The 11,527-nt window shown below is 44.3% G+C and overlaps 1 long non-coding RNA gene across 1 annotated transcript; it reads right to left on the bottom strand.

The window, feature by feature from the left end:
• Nucleotides 1-7,371: 7,371 nt before the first annotated feature.
• Nucleotides 7,372-11,524, bottom strand: LOC128139603 (uncharacterized). Its single transcript, XR_008234438.1, has 3 exons — nucleotides 11,127-11,524; nucleotides 10,174-10,407; nucleotides 7,372-8,708 (listed from the first exon to the last, which is right to left on the bottom strand). It is a non-coding gene; the product is annotated as an uncharacterized LOC128139603 (long non-coding RNA).
• Between the last annotated feature and the right edge of the window lie 3 nt (nucleotides 11,525-11,527).

Below are 11,527 nucleotides of genomic sequence, written 5' to 3'. Positions count from 1 at the left end.
TGATTTTAATAGAAAAATACAGTTGCAAGAGCAACCAGATTTGAAGCATGGTATGCAGTGTCCTTAGTATTTTTGGTTTACTAGCCTTTAAGATGATTCCTTGCAATCTGACAAGTATTCAGAGCCTTCTTACTGCAGGAGAGACCCTGTATTGGCTAGAATAATCTTCCTCCTCCACAATTCTAATGCTGAAGACAGCAAAACATTCAGCTATTCAAGGATTTGCATGTATTTTTGGAAATTGTAGACTGACTTTCCTGTCGTTATTTGACTGACAAATAAAGACTGGCCACAAGTAGCAGCGTAGCATGAATGCATGGGTTTATTCTTTGCAATATGAAACATCAAAAGGAAAGACAATTAAGAAAGAATCTCTACTGAATTAAATATAATTGACTTGCCTAACCTGACTTCTGGCACATGGAAGATGGCTCCTTCTCCACTTGCAGTTCTACAATTGCAGAACAGGTTCAGTGCCCTGGCAGCAGGCAAGAAGCAGAACGTCATACCTGGGGAAGCATCAGAGTTGTCCAAGCATAAACCACCTATTATCGACAGGAGGAAATGGCAAGGGATAGTAGTGGTAGGTTTCCATTTGTGGAGGACAGAAGACCCCATCTGCCTACTTGGCTTGCTATCTAGAGCGAATTGTTTCTTGCCAGGAGCTCGGGTCCAAGATGTTGCAGAGAAACCACCAAGGTTCTCAGGCTATTACTCCCTGCTGCTTATCCGCATAGGTGCCAATGATACTGCCAGGGGAGACCATGGGAGTCAAGAATGACTACAAGGATCTGAGAGTAAGGATCAGGAACTGCAGACCGACCAGCCTCCCTGTTCACCTGCAAAAATCATGGACCAAGGCTCCTTGGAGCATGTTTCTGGGCCCATGCAGGAGAAGGGGATTAGGAAGACTCAGCATGGGTTTACTAAGGGTCAGTCATGCCTGAACAATCTGATTGCCCTCTATGATAAAATGACTGGATTTGAGGACAAAGGGAGAGCAGTGGATGACTTTGACTTTGCCTTCAGCACTTGTCAGCCCCTTTCAAAACACATTTCCTTCTCTTGACTTAAAGAATAAAAATTACATCTGATAAATTTCTGTAGTATTTGTACGAGTTAGCACCTGGGTTCTCGGCAGCTTCTGACCACAGTGACTTGAAGTGAACGAAGAATTTACACAAATAGTTATGTGTGTCAACTTATGGCTTTGCCATGCTGCAGCTATAGGGAAGATATTCTCATATTTACTTCCATGAAAAAACAGTACAGATTTTCATTGCATTGGCAGATTATTCTCCTGCAGAGAAGCAATGGTATGCACCCAGATCTCTTGGTGGAGGTCTGCAATCCAGCAAGGGAAAGTTTTCTGCAGTACAAAAGCAGATGCTGAGTGGATATGGGTTGGCCCAGCACCTGGGGTAACACCACAAATGAGGAGAGGAAAAACACTATTAAAGTGTCAAGAACAGGATGAGAAACTGAAGATATCAGAGCAGTAGCTGCAGAAGAAACTTTCTGAGCCTCTGTTCACCCTGACAATAGCCGGTCACCAACAACATCACACCTGCAGGTTTGAAGCATTTGGCTGGAGACTGCAGTCTGTCCTTGCTCTTTGGCTGAGTGGAGGTTCCCCTTCTTTTTGTCTTTCCTGGAATTTCCCCATTTGGGTGCCTCAAGGCGTTGCATAGAGACGTGCTGGCATCTTGAGAACCTGCTCTGTCAGGTGCCATCAACACTTACTGTTCTTCTTGACTTTCTTCACCATTGTTTTTAGGGTCTTCACTTTCCAGGTGAACTCATCTGAAGCTTTCTGCTACAGATCTCTATAGGTGAAGCAGCACATTCATCCCTGCAGGGCACCCCACTCTGCCCGCATACACACTCACATGGGCCTGAACAGACCATTCCTGTTTCAGTGGAGTAGTTTCCTCCAGAAAGAGCCACCGACTTCGGGGTGGTTTTTGATGGCAGTGAGACACTGAATGTGGTCATAGAGCACAGGTGCTTGCTCTCTGTATGGCAAGACCTACACTCTCATCAGCATATGGAAATCATTCCCTCATATGGGGCAAAAGCTCTCCAGCTGTCTGACTCCTGAAGACAACAGCAGGAAACACAACCACAGAGCAGCTCTCCCCCCATGCTGGCAGCCCACTCACACCTTCCCTTTTCACTCTACCACTTCTGCATGCCTGTGCTGACCTAATTCCCCATCGTGTCTCTGCCAGGATGTTCTCCATCACTACTTCCACCCGTTTTGAAGAAGGGCAATGTGTCCTTTGGAGGCTCACAGTAAATCACTGTCCCTACACGTCTGCCTCTTTAGCATTCCTTCCTTTAGTAACACCCTCCTTAAACCTAAGAAAAAGGAGGAATTCTTCTCAGGGTCTAAGCACACCAGACAGTGATTGCCCACAACCAAGAGAGTCATGAAGCCGGGAGCATGAGTGGCTTCAAAGGAGTAGAAGCAAAAGACCTGAAAAGGAGAGGACACTGGTAAGAAGGAAAACCACCACCAAAGCAAATACAGAACTAAGTTGGTCCTTGGGGAGGAGGGAAGCTACTATTCATCCTCAACTTTTGACTTCTCAACTTGGAGAGTCACAGCTAGATTCAAACTTGTCAGCTTTCCTAGCTCCTTCTACCCCTAGTCTCACTACTCAGGACTTATGAGAACTTTCACCTAGTAGACCTCCGCAAAGCTACAGAGCTTTTCTCTTCTCTTTTAGGCACTCTGTCATCAGCAAAAAATTCCCCCAAACACTTGGACTAACCATCCATATGCTTCTTCCATCTCTTCATCCCTTCACTAACCCTTCCCATACACCTCTAAGTTTTTCAGAGGAAGCTCACCTTGGTTGGGGTAGGCTCTTTTTCTCTCACTTAGAATACTTTCAACACTTTCTGTCTCAGTGAGGAGTCCCACCTCTAGCTTCCAGAGCTATGCAAGATCTACAACAACTACTCCTCAGTCTTTGCTCTGTACCCATTTGAAATAGGCTTTAACCATGACAGGCTGTCAGAGGGCAGAAGGAAACACACTCCTTACTCCTCTGGCTCTCTTGTCAGGGGCCCTGAGGACACTAACAGTCCTGAACGGACCATATCAGCCTCACCTGGGATCTCCATCAATGCATCCTCCACCCATTCATCTGGAGCTCCATTTAAGCTCAGACCTGGGCCACTAGCTCTTGCCTGACCTATGTTGTAGATATATCTGCCTCTAATCTGGTCTCTGGACTTAGTTCCTGGCTGAATCTTAGACCTATGTTCTAGGTAGTTGGTCTCCAGTTCTGCCTCTGGCCCTCTCTTTTGCATGGACATCAGATAGAACTTGTAGCTTTCCCTCTGAGCCTTGTATTCTTTTGCTCCTGGCTCAGCTTTCGTGGTGCACCCTGGGCCTGATTTGTCACCTCACTTTTCCTGGGAATGCCAGAAGAGGCTGTTACCAGCACCATACCCTACCTGCTGTGTCTGGATGCTGCAGATCTGTATCCTGATCAAAGAGGGCACTGGCCCTGCCTGTCCTGTGGTCATCCTCAGCTCCTGGGTCATCTCTTTTGTGGAGGAGCCTTGTTCTTGCTGCCCCCTGACAACTCTTGCCCTGCATGGCACAAGGCCAGCCTCCTGCCATCAAGAGGCCACGTACATGAAGCTGTCATAACTGTGCTGGGAGTTCAGGTAATGCCTTTGTGTTGGTTTTGCCTAATCACTTTTTCCCTTGGGCATGATGCCAGTATAACTGTAGCCCTGTAATATGATATTGTCATTGCTAGTAATGTGCCATAAGCTTTGTATTGAGTTTGCAAGGGCTCAGGACTGAGGCTTGTCAAGTCTGCTCTGTCTAAATTTCTTTTGACCTGCCTGTAGCTTTAGTTTACTTTGTTTGGATGTGGCAGCAATTCTTCTAACTGCCCAGGTATCTATATCTAATTTGTTTTGTTTATCTTTCTGTGATACAACCACAGCTTGCTATAGGTGGCAGTAACAAGCAGTTGTTCCAGGTAGACTGAGACTTTTACAACTCTAATGCAATGATACTGAGTAGAGAAATACAGGTCTGCAATGATGGCAGAGGCTTACGGGTGGAGTCACAACATGTGGCATAGAGGATTGCAGCTAAGGGATGAGAAGAGATGGGAACATGATTGGTACTGGAGATCCCATGCTATAAACAATTCAGTAACGGTCAGTTAAACTGCAGACCTGGAGCTGGACAAACCTGGGTTTAGGGCTAGGGAGAAAGGCAAAGAAATAGTACGTAAGATATGGAAATCCAAATTTAGTATATATGGTACTATGTAACAGGGAGCTGCAGACCAAGGAAGAAAGAGAAAGGTGTACAGGCATGTTAGCAAACATACAACGTATGTATATACAGTATTATGTATATGATACACACATATATATGTATGTATAAAAAAAAAAAAAAAACACCTAAGAGAAAGGATAGGAGAAAGAAGAAAGGAAGGAAAAAAAACCTGTCAAGGTGAACATCATATTTCCCCTGGTAAAGGACTCCATGTGTTGTCCACCTGCTGTAATATTCCTGCCCCTGCCAACACCAGCATGAAACCACTGACCTTCGGACCCAGAAGAGCAGTGGAAGGGTGAGGATAACACCAGGAAAAAGGCAGAAACTAAAATGTGTGTGCATTACAATTAAAATTGTATTACTGCTGTTACTATGGCTTTTTACCTGTACATAAGTTTTATACCTGCATTATTATTCTTTTTTCTGTAGTAATTACATCTAGACTAATAAGGATTCCTGAATTAGACTGTTAAGACTTCAGCTTTACTAGCAATAACTTCTTGGTCTTTATATACAAGATGTGCTTCCTCTTTGCACATAGACAAGATCTTGAATGTAACGCCACACGAGGGGGTCTAAATCCTCCTGCCTGCACTCCACCATCTCTCCTTGAAAGGCCCGGCATGGGATGTTTATTTATGCCTTCTCATTGGTTTAGAGAAAGAAAATCCTGAACAATTCTACTCCTGGCATTCAAGGTAACCACACGGCTTGAAGAAGAAATTGTGCTTCTTGCTACCAACTGTACTAGGCAGGCATCAGAAAGCAAGAGGACTTCCACAAGGGAAGAAATTTCCTCTTAAATTAGGAGACAGTCCTTTAGGATTGAGTAAGACAGCAGCCTCTAGCACATCTATGACTATACAGGCCACAGGATTAGATCCTATTTGAGAGGGCTATCACAATATGATGCCTCCTAGGAGTTTGCGTGATGCCTTCTGGAGGTGTTTTCGGGGAAGAAGGTCCCACCCTGGGGACTGCCAGAGCTTGCATCTCTCGAGGGAGGTGGATAAGCCCAAGGGATGAAGTCCTCTCAAGGCCTTTCTAGAGGTAACAGTGAGGAAGCTCTGTCTCTTCCTCTCAGCCTTTCCTCTCTGAAGACCAACACCAGGCACACAACAGATGAAACTGAGGCCTATCAACCCTAAACAGCAGGAACCCTTTTCCCCTGTGCTTACTAAGAGGTGAACAAGGCAGACACCTTAAAACTCTCTCCCTGACGGTCTTCGCTTGGAGATCTCCATGGTGTTCCCCTCTCTTCCTGGGGCCCAGTGTGTGCGTGGTATCATAAGCCATAAATCCCCCATTTGAATCTGGTTTCCCCTGGTCAAGGTGTGATAGGAAGGTGCAAACTAAGGATAGCCATAACCAGCTAGCCATATTCCAGACATTACAGTCTTAGAGTTTACCCAGGCCAGATAATAAAACTCTTAACCCATACCATTAAACAGAGAGGGGCAATGTCTGTGTAAGCAGAGATGAAAATCTCCATAGACAGCTTTTGACCTGGGATCTCTACCCAGTTTTCAGTGGAATCATTGATATTTATCTGTGTTGCTTATTACATGTTTATTTTTTACTTATGCATTTGCTTGTCCATAGGTAATATTACTTGCTTGGATTGTTTTACTGTTTCTGTACACATTGTATTAAAATGCTTATTACTGTAATCCACACTTGGCTTCTATCACAAAGCAGAGACATGCTCCCAGCAAATTATTCTTTACAACAAAACTAGTGACTGTTGCAAAGGTGAGTTAGGGATTCATAAAATTATAAATATTTAGTAGTGGAATAAGTTACTGTGTTACATTCATTGATTTCTATAGCTACAGCCTCCAGTGTTCCCTTTGCATGTTTACTTACACAGTGAAAGTATAATGAAATAGCTAACCATTGGAGCTAGAGTTGCTATTTAAACTTCTTTGTGTTCAAGTAAAAGTAAAAATGAGTTATTTCATTAGGAGGAGGAAATTAAACAATTTCCATCTGTATTCTGAATTACAGGTTTAGTAGTACTGCATTTGTGTTAAGCATGAATATATATATCACCTTGGCCTCTCTTCTTGTTTCATAAGTGGAACATGGTCTGGGAATAACCAGATGACCTTCTGAGAAGGTCAAAGTGCAGGAAGGAAGAAGTGGTATTGATAATTTTAGTGAGGCAAGAGTTACATGAATTATGCATTTAAGTATTGTCCAACTATCCCTCCTGGTGCCTAGATTGGAATTTTAGATTCTCAAAAGTCCTTTTTGCTTGATGCTTAAGCCCTAAAAATTTTGGCTAAAAGTGCCAACATTTATATGCTAACACTTCATGTTCTGTAAACACCTGTAGAGGATGGTCTCACCTAGTACATAGACAGGAGCTGAGGAGGAAGGAGAACACAGTGAGTAGAGAAAGCACTGCTGTCATCCCTTTTACAGAAGAACCCTGAGGTTGACATCAGAGACAATGCTGCAGTGACGGTGTTTCTCTGCCTGTGGAAATCTGAATCTAAAGCTCTTTTTGAACATTCTCACCATGAAACTATATGGCAGCTTCTCAAGTGGCAGCTCGCGGGTTCATTTGGACTGCAAGCAACCAGCAAGTATCCTGCTGACAGCAGAAGACTTTCTCTGCACCAAGCACTTCACAGGACATGATAAATGCATGTGAATGAGGGAAGGGCAGAGATTGGTTTAGATTTTTGCAGCAAGACTAGAGGAAATAGAACTGGAGTACCAATGCTCATTCCTTGCTCCCTCAATCCAACTCTTTGCACATGCATATTCACCTTCCTTTAGTTTGCCAGATCTTATTCCCCACTAAAAAAATTGGTGGGACAGTCTTGATGATACAAGGTATTCTGGGGTGAAAAGCCCTCAGCATCTCAACCTGTCCTACTTGTGTGGGATAATTATTGGTTATTAAGTCAGAGTTACAGCAACTATAGCTTAATTTTTAAAGCAATTGCCTAGAAGCTGCTGAATACCTAATATGACAGTGATATATTCACAAAACAAGGACTGGAACCATTTCAAATCAAGGTAATGAAAATCAGTACAAGATCTTATGAGAAGGGAAGGTGATACTTATTTTAAACAAAACTTAATCTCCTCTCGTCCAATCATTCTTTCCTCAGTTTTACTCATGCAAACATCAAGACATGTATTAGTAGTTTGGGATGGGTCACTTGTGCATAACATGGAGGATGAGAGGTGCCGGCTATTGAGTCCTCGCTATGTCTTCTGAATCTCTTTGCAATTTTGACAATTAACTGCTTTGGGGCAGTTATTTTGTACCTGTCAGGAGTCACCCAGTTATTGAAGCATAATCTTTTGCCTCAGGAGCCTGCTTACGATAACATCCAAAAAATGTTAGGCAAGGCAGCTGCCCATTTTCTTTTATTTCCTCATTTTGGGTGCCTTGTGGGGGCAGTGTGTTTTCCTGTTGGAATACCGGGATGAGGAAAGGCACAACCCATGTGCTATAACTGTGCTGCCATCCTCCTGCTGTCAGAGTGCAGGTCTTCCGATGATGAGTCAATTGTACTGTTGTCTTGGTGCAAGCAGTGCCTTCCTTTGTTGCTACTGATTTCATTGCTGTCACATAAGTCATTGGCTATTGATGCCTGTCATTCTTCCAACCCGTGCTCTAGTGTTTGTTGTGGTGCTTTCACATAAATCCATTTCTGTCCATGCCATCATCTCAATCTGTATATTTCTGTTACAAATCCTTGCATGTCCTTTATCACAGCAGAGTGCTTTAACCACAACCCTGGCCAAACTCAGTCTCTTTCTCAACTGATGACTGTTCAGTTCACCGGTTCATCAGCTTCCACTTCAGTGTGAAGTGGAGCACTGCTATCAGAAGGGGCTGTAAACTCCCTTGCTCTTGGAGTAGCTGGTATCCTGACAGTACAGTATTGGTTTGGCAGGGTGTTCAGATTTTCTCAAGAAGACAACAGAAGCCAGAGTAGGTCCTATGCACCCCAGAGGTAGTTTTGTATTTCCTAAGTAAAGCTGGCCAGAGGCAATTCAAAGTTATGAATCTTGACTGCAGGTTAGATGTTTTTCTCCAACCTGGGTGAAGTCATGACAAACTTTGAGAGCAGGGCTTAAAGCACGTGCCTCTCCTCAACGTTTGTTATGAGCTGGAGAGGCTCCCAAGGCACTGGGCTGTCTGCACTGTCATCTGTAGGGAACAGAGTCCATGTAGGGATCAAGGGTCTGTGGTCTTATGAAGCCATGCTAGGTCCAGTCTCTGAAAGAAGCATATTCCTATTAAGCCTTCCGGAGGCATTAATTCAAACAAGAACAGCAGTCTATACATGCAGATATATTCCTCCCAACTGTGGAACCAGACCGGAGATCTCAAGTGTAGATATTCTCCTTCTGGAAGAGTTCCCTATGGAAAGAAGAATCAAATATCAAATAAAGTGCTATTAATTTGCCACTACCTCCCCCTTTTTGCTCAGCTGCTTAAGCTTTACTGAAATAGAAGAAAATAAAGCACTAAACAAACCCCATGGAATAAAATAAACTATTACAGCAACACACAGACAAGGTTCCTGTTCTCCAAGCTCCATTTCAAAACCTCAAATATGGAGAGACAGCCATTGGTCTCAAGTCTTGTGCTTTTTGAAGCTTTCTTTTTCTCTTGAAAGGCAATACAGTGTGCAGATCTGACGTTCAGAATTCTTAAGTTCAATCTCTTCTAAAACATTCTATTTTTAAAGCTTAATAAATGTACACAGGGCTATAGAATGACATGTGTGGGAATAACAGTAGTTCCTCTTGGTATCTGTGCTATGCTTATCTCCATGGCAGCTAAGCAATTTAGAAAAGAATAAGCAAACAACTTATTGCTGCATACTTCTCTCTCTCAGCCCTCTTCCTGGTTTTCTGTTGTTTGCTGTAATATATGCTATGATGTCTGGATCAGAAAATGTCAAGGTTAAAAGAGTCATGTTATCTAACAGTGCAAAACACTTTATCTCCAGTTCTTGAAAGTTCTGTTCCTGCTGAAGCTATAGTTATTCAGCCTGATCCTGTCCAATCTGGAATGAGGAGGGACTAAGGACTATTGTAACTACCAGGTATCAGCTAACAGCTCTTCCCAGAAGCAGGACTGCCAAGTCTTCCATTTCACACTTGCAGCTCATATGCCCCAGCCCTAATCTCTTTTCCCTCATCACAGAGCTAGAGACTCACCTTTCCTGTGCTGGACTGGGCTTCCCTCCAAAACCCGGGACTCCCTCATGCTGGATGAGCCAACAGAGCCAAACAACAACATCAGGGAGATAGGCTCCATCAGAGGTGCAAGACGTGTGCCTCTCTCATGAGCCACAGCCCTGAACACCAGTCTCACTTTTACCTTAATTGTGGGTATTACACCACCCAAAATAGGGACTATTAAGGGAGTTGAGGAATCCAGTAGCCTCTGGGACGCAGGAGATTCCCCTCCCTGCTGAAGCCCAAGAGGTTTCTCCTGTCCCAGCATAATGGCTGTGGCTGATGCTCTTCTGTTTGCAGGTCTGGCCAGCAGTGAGACTGACCACGTGCTCCAGACACGCACGCACGCAGCATGAGCTGCACTAACAGGGCCAGCCCCATAGGCTGACGCAGACCAAATGGTGGGCGCCTTTACTGGCATGTGCGTGAACGCAACAGCGCTTGCATAAATGTAAATAGAGGTAGCTGTGTGCTGTGCCTCCTCTCCAGTTTATCAGGCTTAAAGTTCACCAATGCAAGCATATGTTGCATACATTTGCTCTCTAGGCTCACAAGCATGGCACGTTCACAAATCCCTCAGACCTTAGCACAGGCTCTAAGCCTGCCTGATACCCGCTCTTGGGCCAGGTGCCCCTTACCTAGTCTTCGGCTCAGACCTTAAGTCTTTCCAGATGTGGGTCTTCTGCTTGCCAGCTAGTCCAGCTTGAAGTGAATTGCACGTACACACGTGCAGGCACACTCATGCACACAGGGCTGAATTAGCTAGGCAATGTCTGCATAGCTTGCTGTCCAGTTGTTGGTACTATGGGCCCTTATGACCCACAGCCCCTTCTCTGGTTGCTGACACTTGGACCTCTCCACACAAGCACAGGCTAAAGAGTGAGATTACACAGGAAAAAATAGTTAAGAATAGGATTTAGTAAGAGGATAAGAGAGACTGCAGTCGATGCAGGACTTGATCAGACAACCATATCAACCAGCAGCTTGCTTATACATGACTGTCCTCTTTTATTCCCACTTCTTTCCATTTTCCCATGCTTATAATTCCCCTCCATCTTGATCCCTCTCTTTTTCCACCCGTGTCTCCTCCCACGTAAACAACCTACTCTAGTTACTTTTTCCCTGTTGGTCCCAGTTTTGCTACATCCATAACTACATTTGGTATTTCTGATACTATTACCTATAACATTTCAGCCTTTATGTGATGTCCTGGTTTTGGCTGGGATAGAGTTAAATTTTCTTCCTGGTAGCTGGTATAGCGCTATGGTTTGGATTTAGCATGAGAAGAATGTTGATAACACACTGATGTTTTCAGTTGTTGCCAAGTAGCGTTTAGACTAAGTCAAGGGTTTTTCAGCTTCTCATGCCCAGCCAGCAAGAAGGCTGGAGGGGCACAAGGAGTTGGGAGGTCAGCCAGGACAGCTGACCCAAACTGGCCAAAGGTGGGGGGGAGTGAGTGAGCGGCTGCGTGGTGCTTAGCTGCTGGCTGGGGTTAAACCACAACACATGAGGTTATTGATATGGTAACCTGGACAGCTTTCCTTCCAAGACTGCACTCCCCAAAAGGTCCCCAATACTCCCTTCCAGTTACCTGTGGCACTTGTCCATCTCTCACATAGTTCTCCATAACGGACTGTGAAATCCAGCCATTTCTCATGGTGTTACACTGTAATGTCTGTCAGCTGCTCGCTCTGCTTTTTGTTATGTTTGGCAGTTTCTCTTGTTATGTTCGGTATTTTCTCATGGTGTGTTCTGTTATTCAAGCCTCAGGACGGGGCCTAGTCATCTCCCTACTATTTCAGTGGAGAATATAACCTATGATGTGTCCTGGTGCAGAAATCACAGAAAAATACAAATACTGTGTGCCTTGCATGGAATCACAGAAAACCCGGTTGGAAAGGCCTTCTGGAGGTCATCCAGGTGAGTCTTGAGAATTGCCAAGGAAGGAAATTCATTCTCTTTGGGCAACCTATTTCAGTGGTTAACTGCTCT

The sequence above is a fragment of the Harpia harpyja genome, chromosome 1, assembly GCF_026419915.1.
Source record: "Harpia harpyja isolate bHarHar1 chromosome 1, bHarHar1 primary haplotype, whole genome shotgun sequence".
Classification (NCBI taxonomy): Eukaryota; Metazoa; Chordata; class Aves; order Accipitriformes; family Accipitridae; genus Harpia; species Harpia harpyja.
This window is presented reverse-complemented; position numbering and strand designations above follow the sequence as displayed.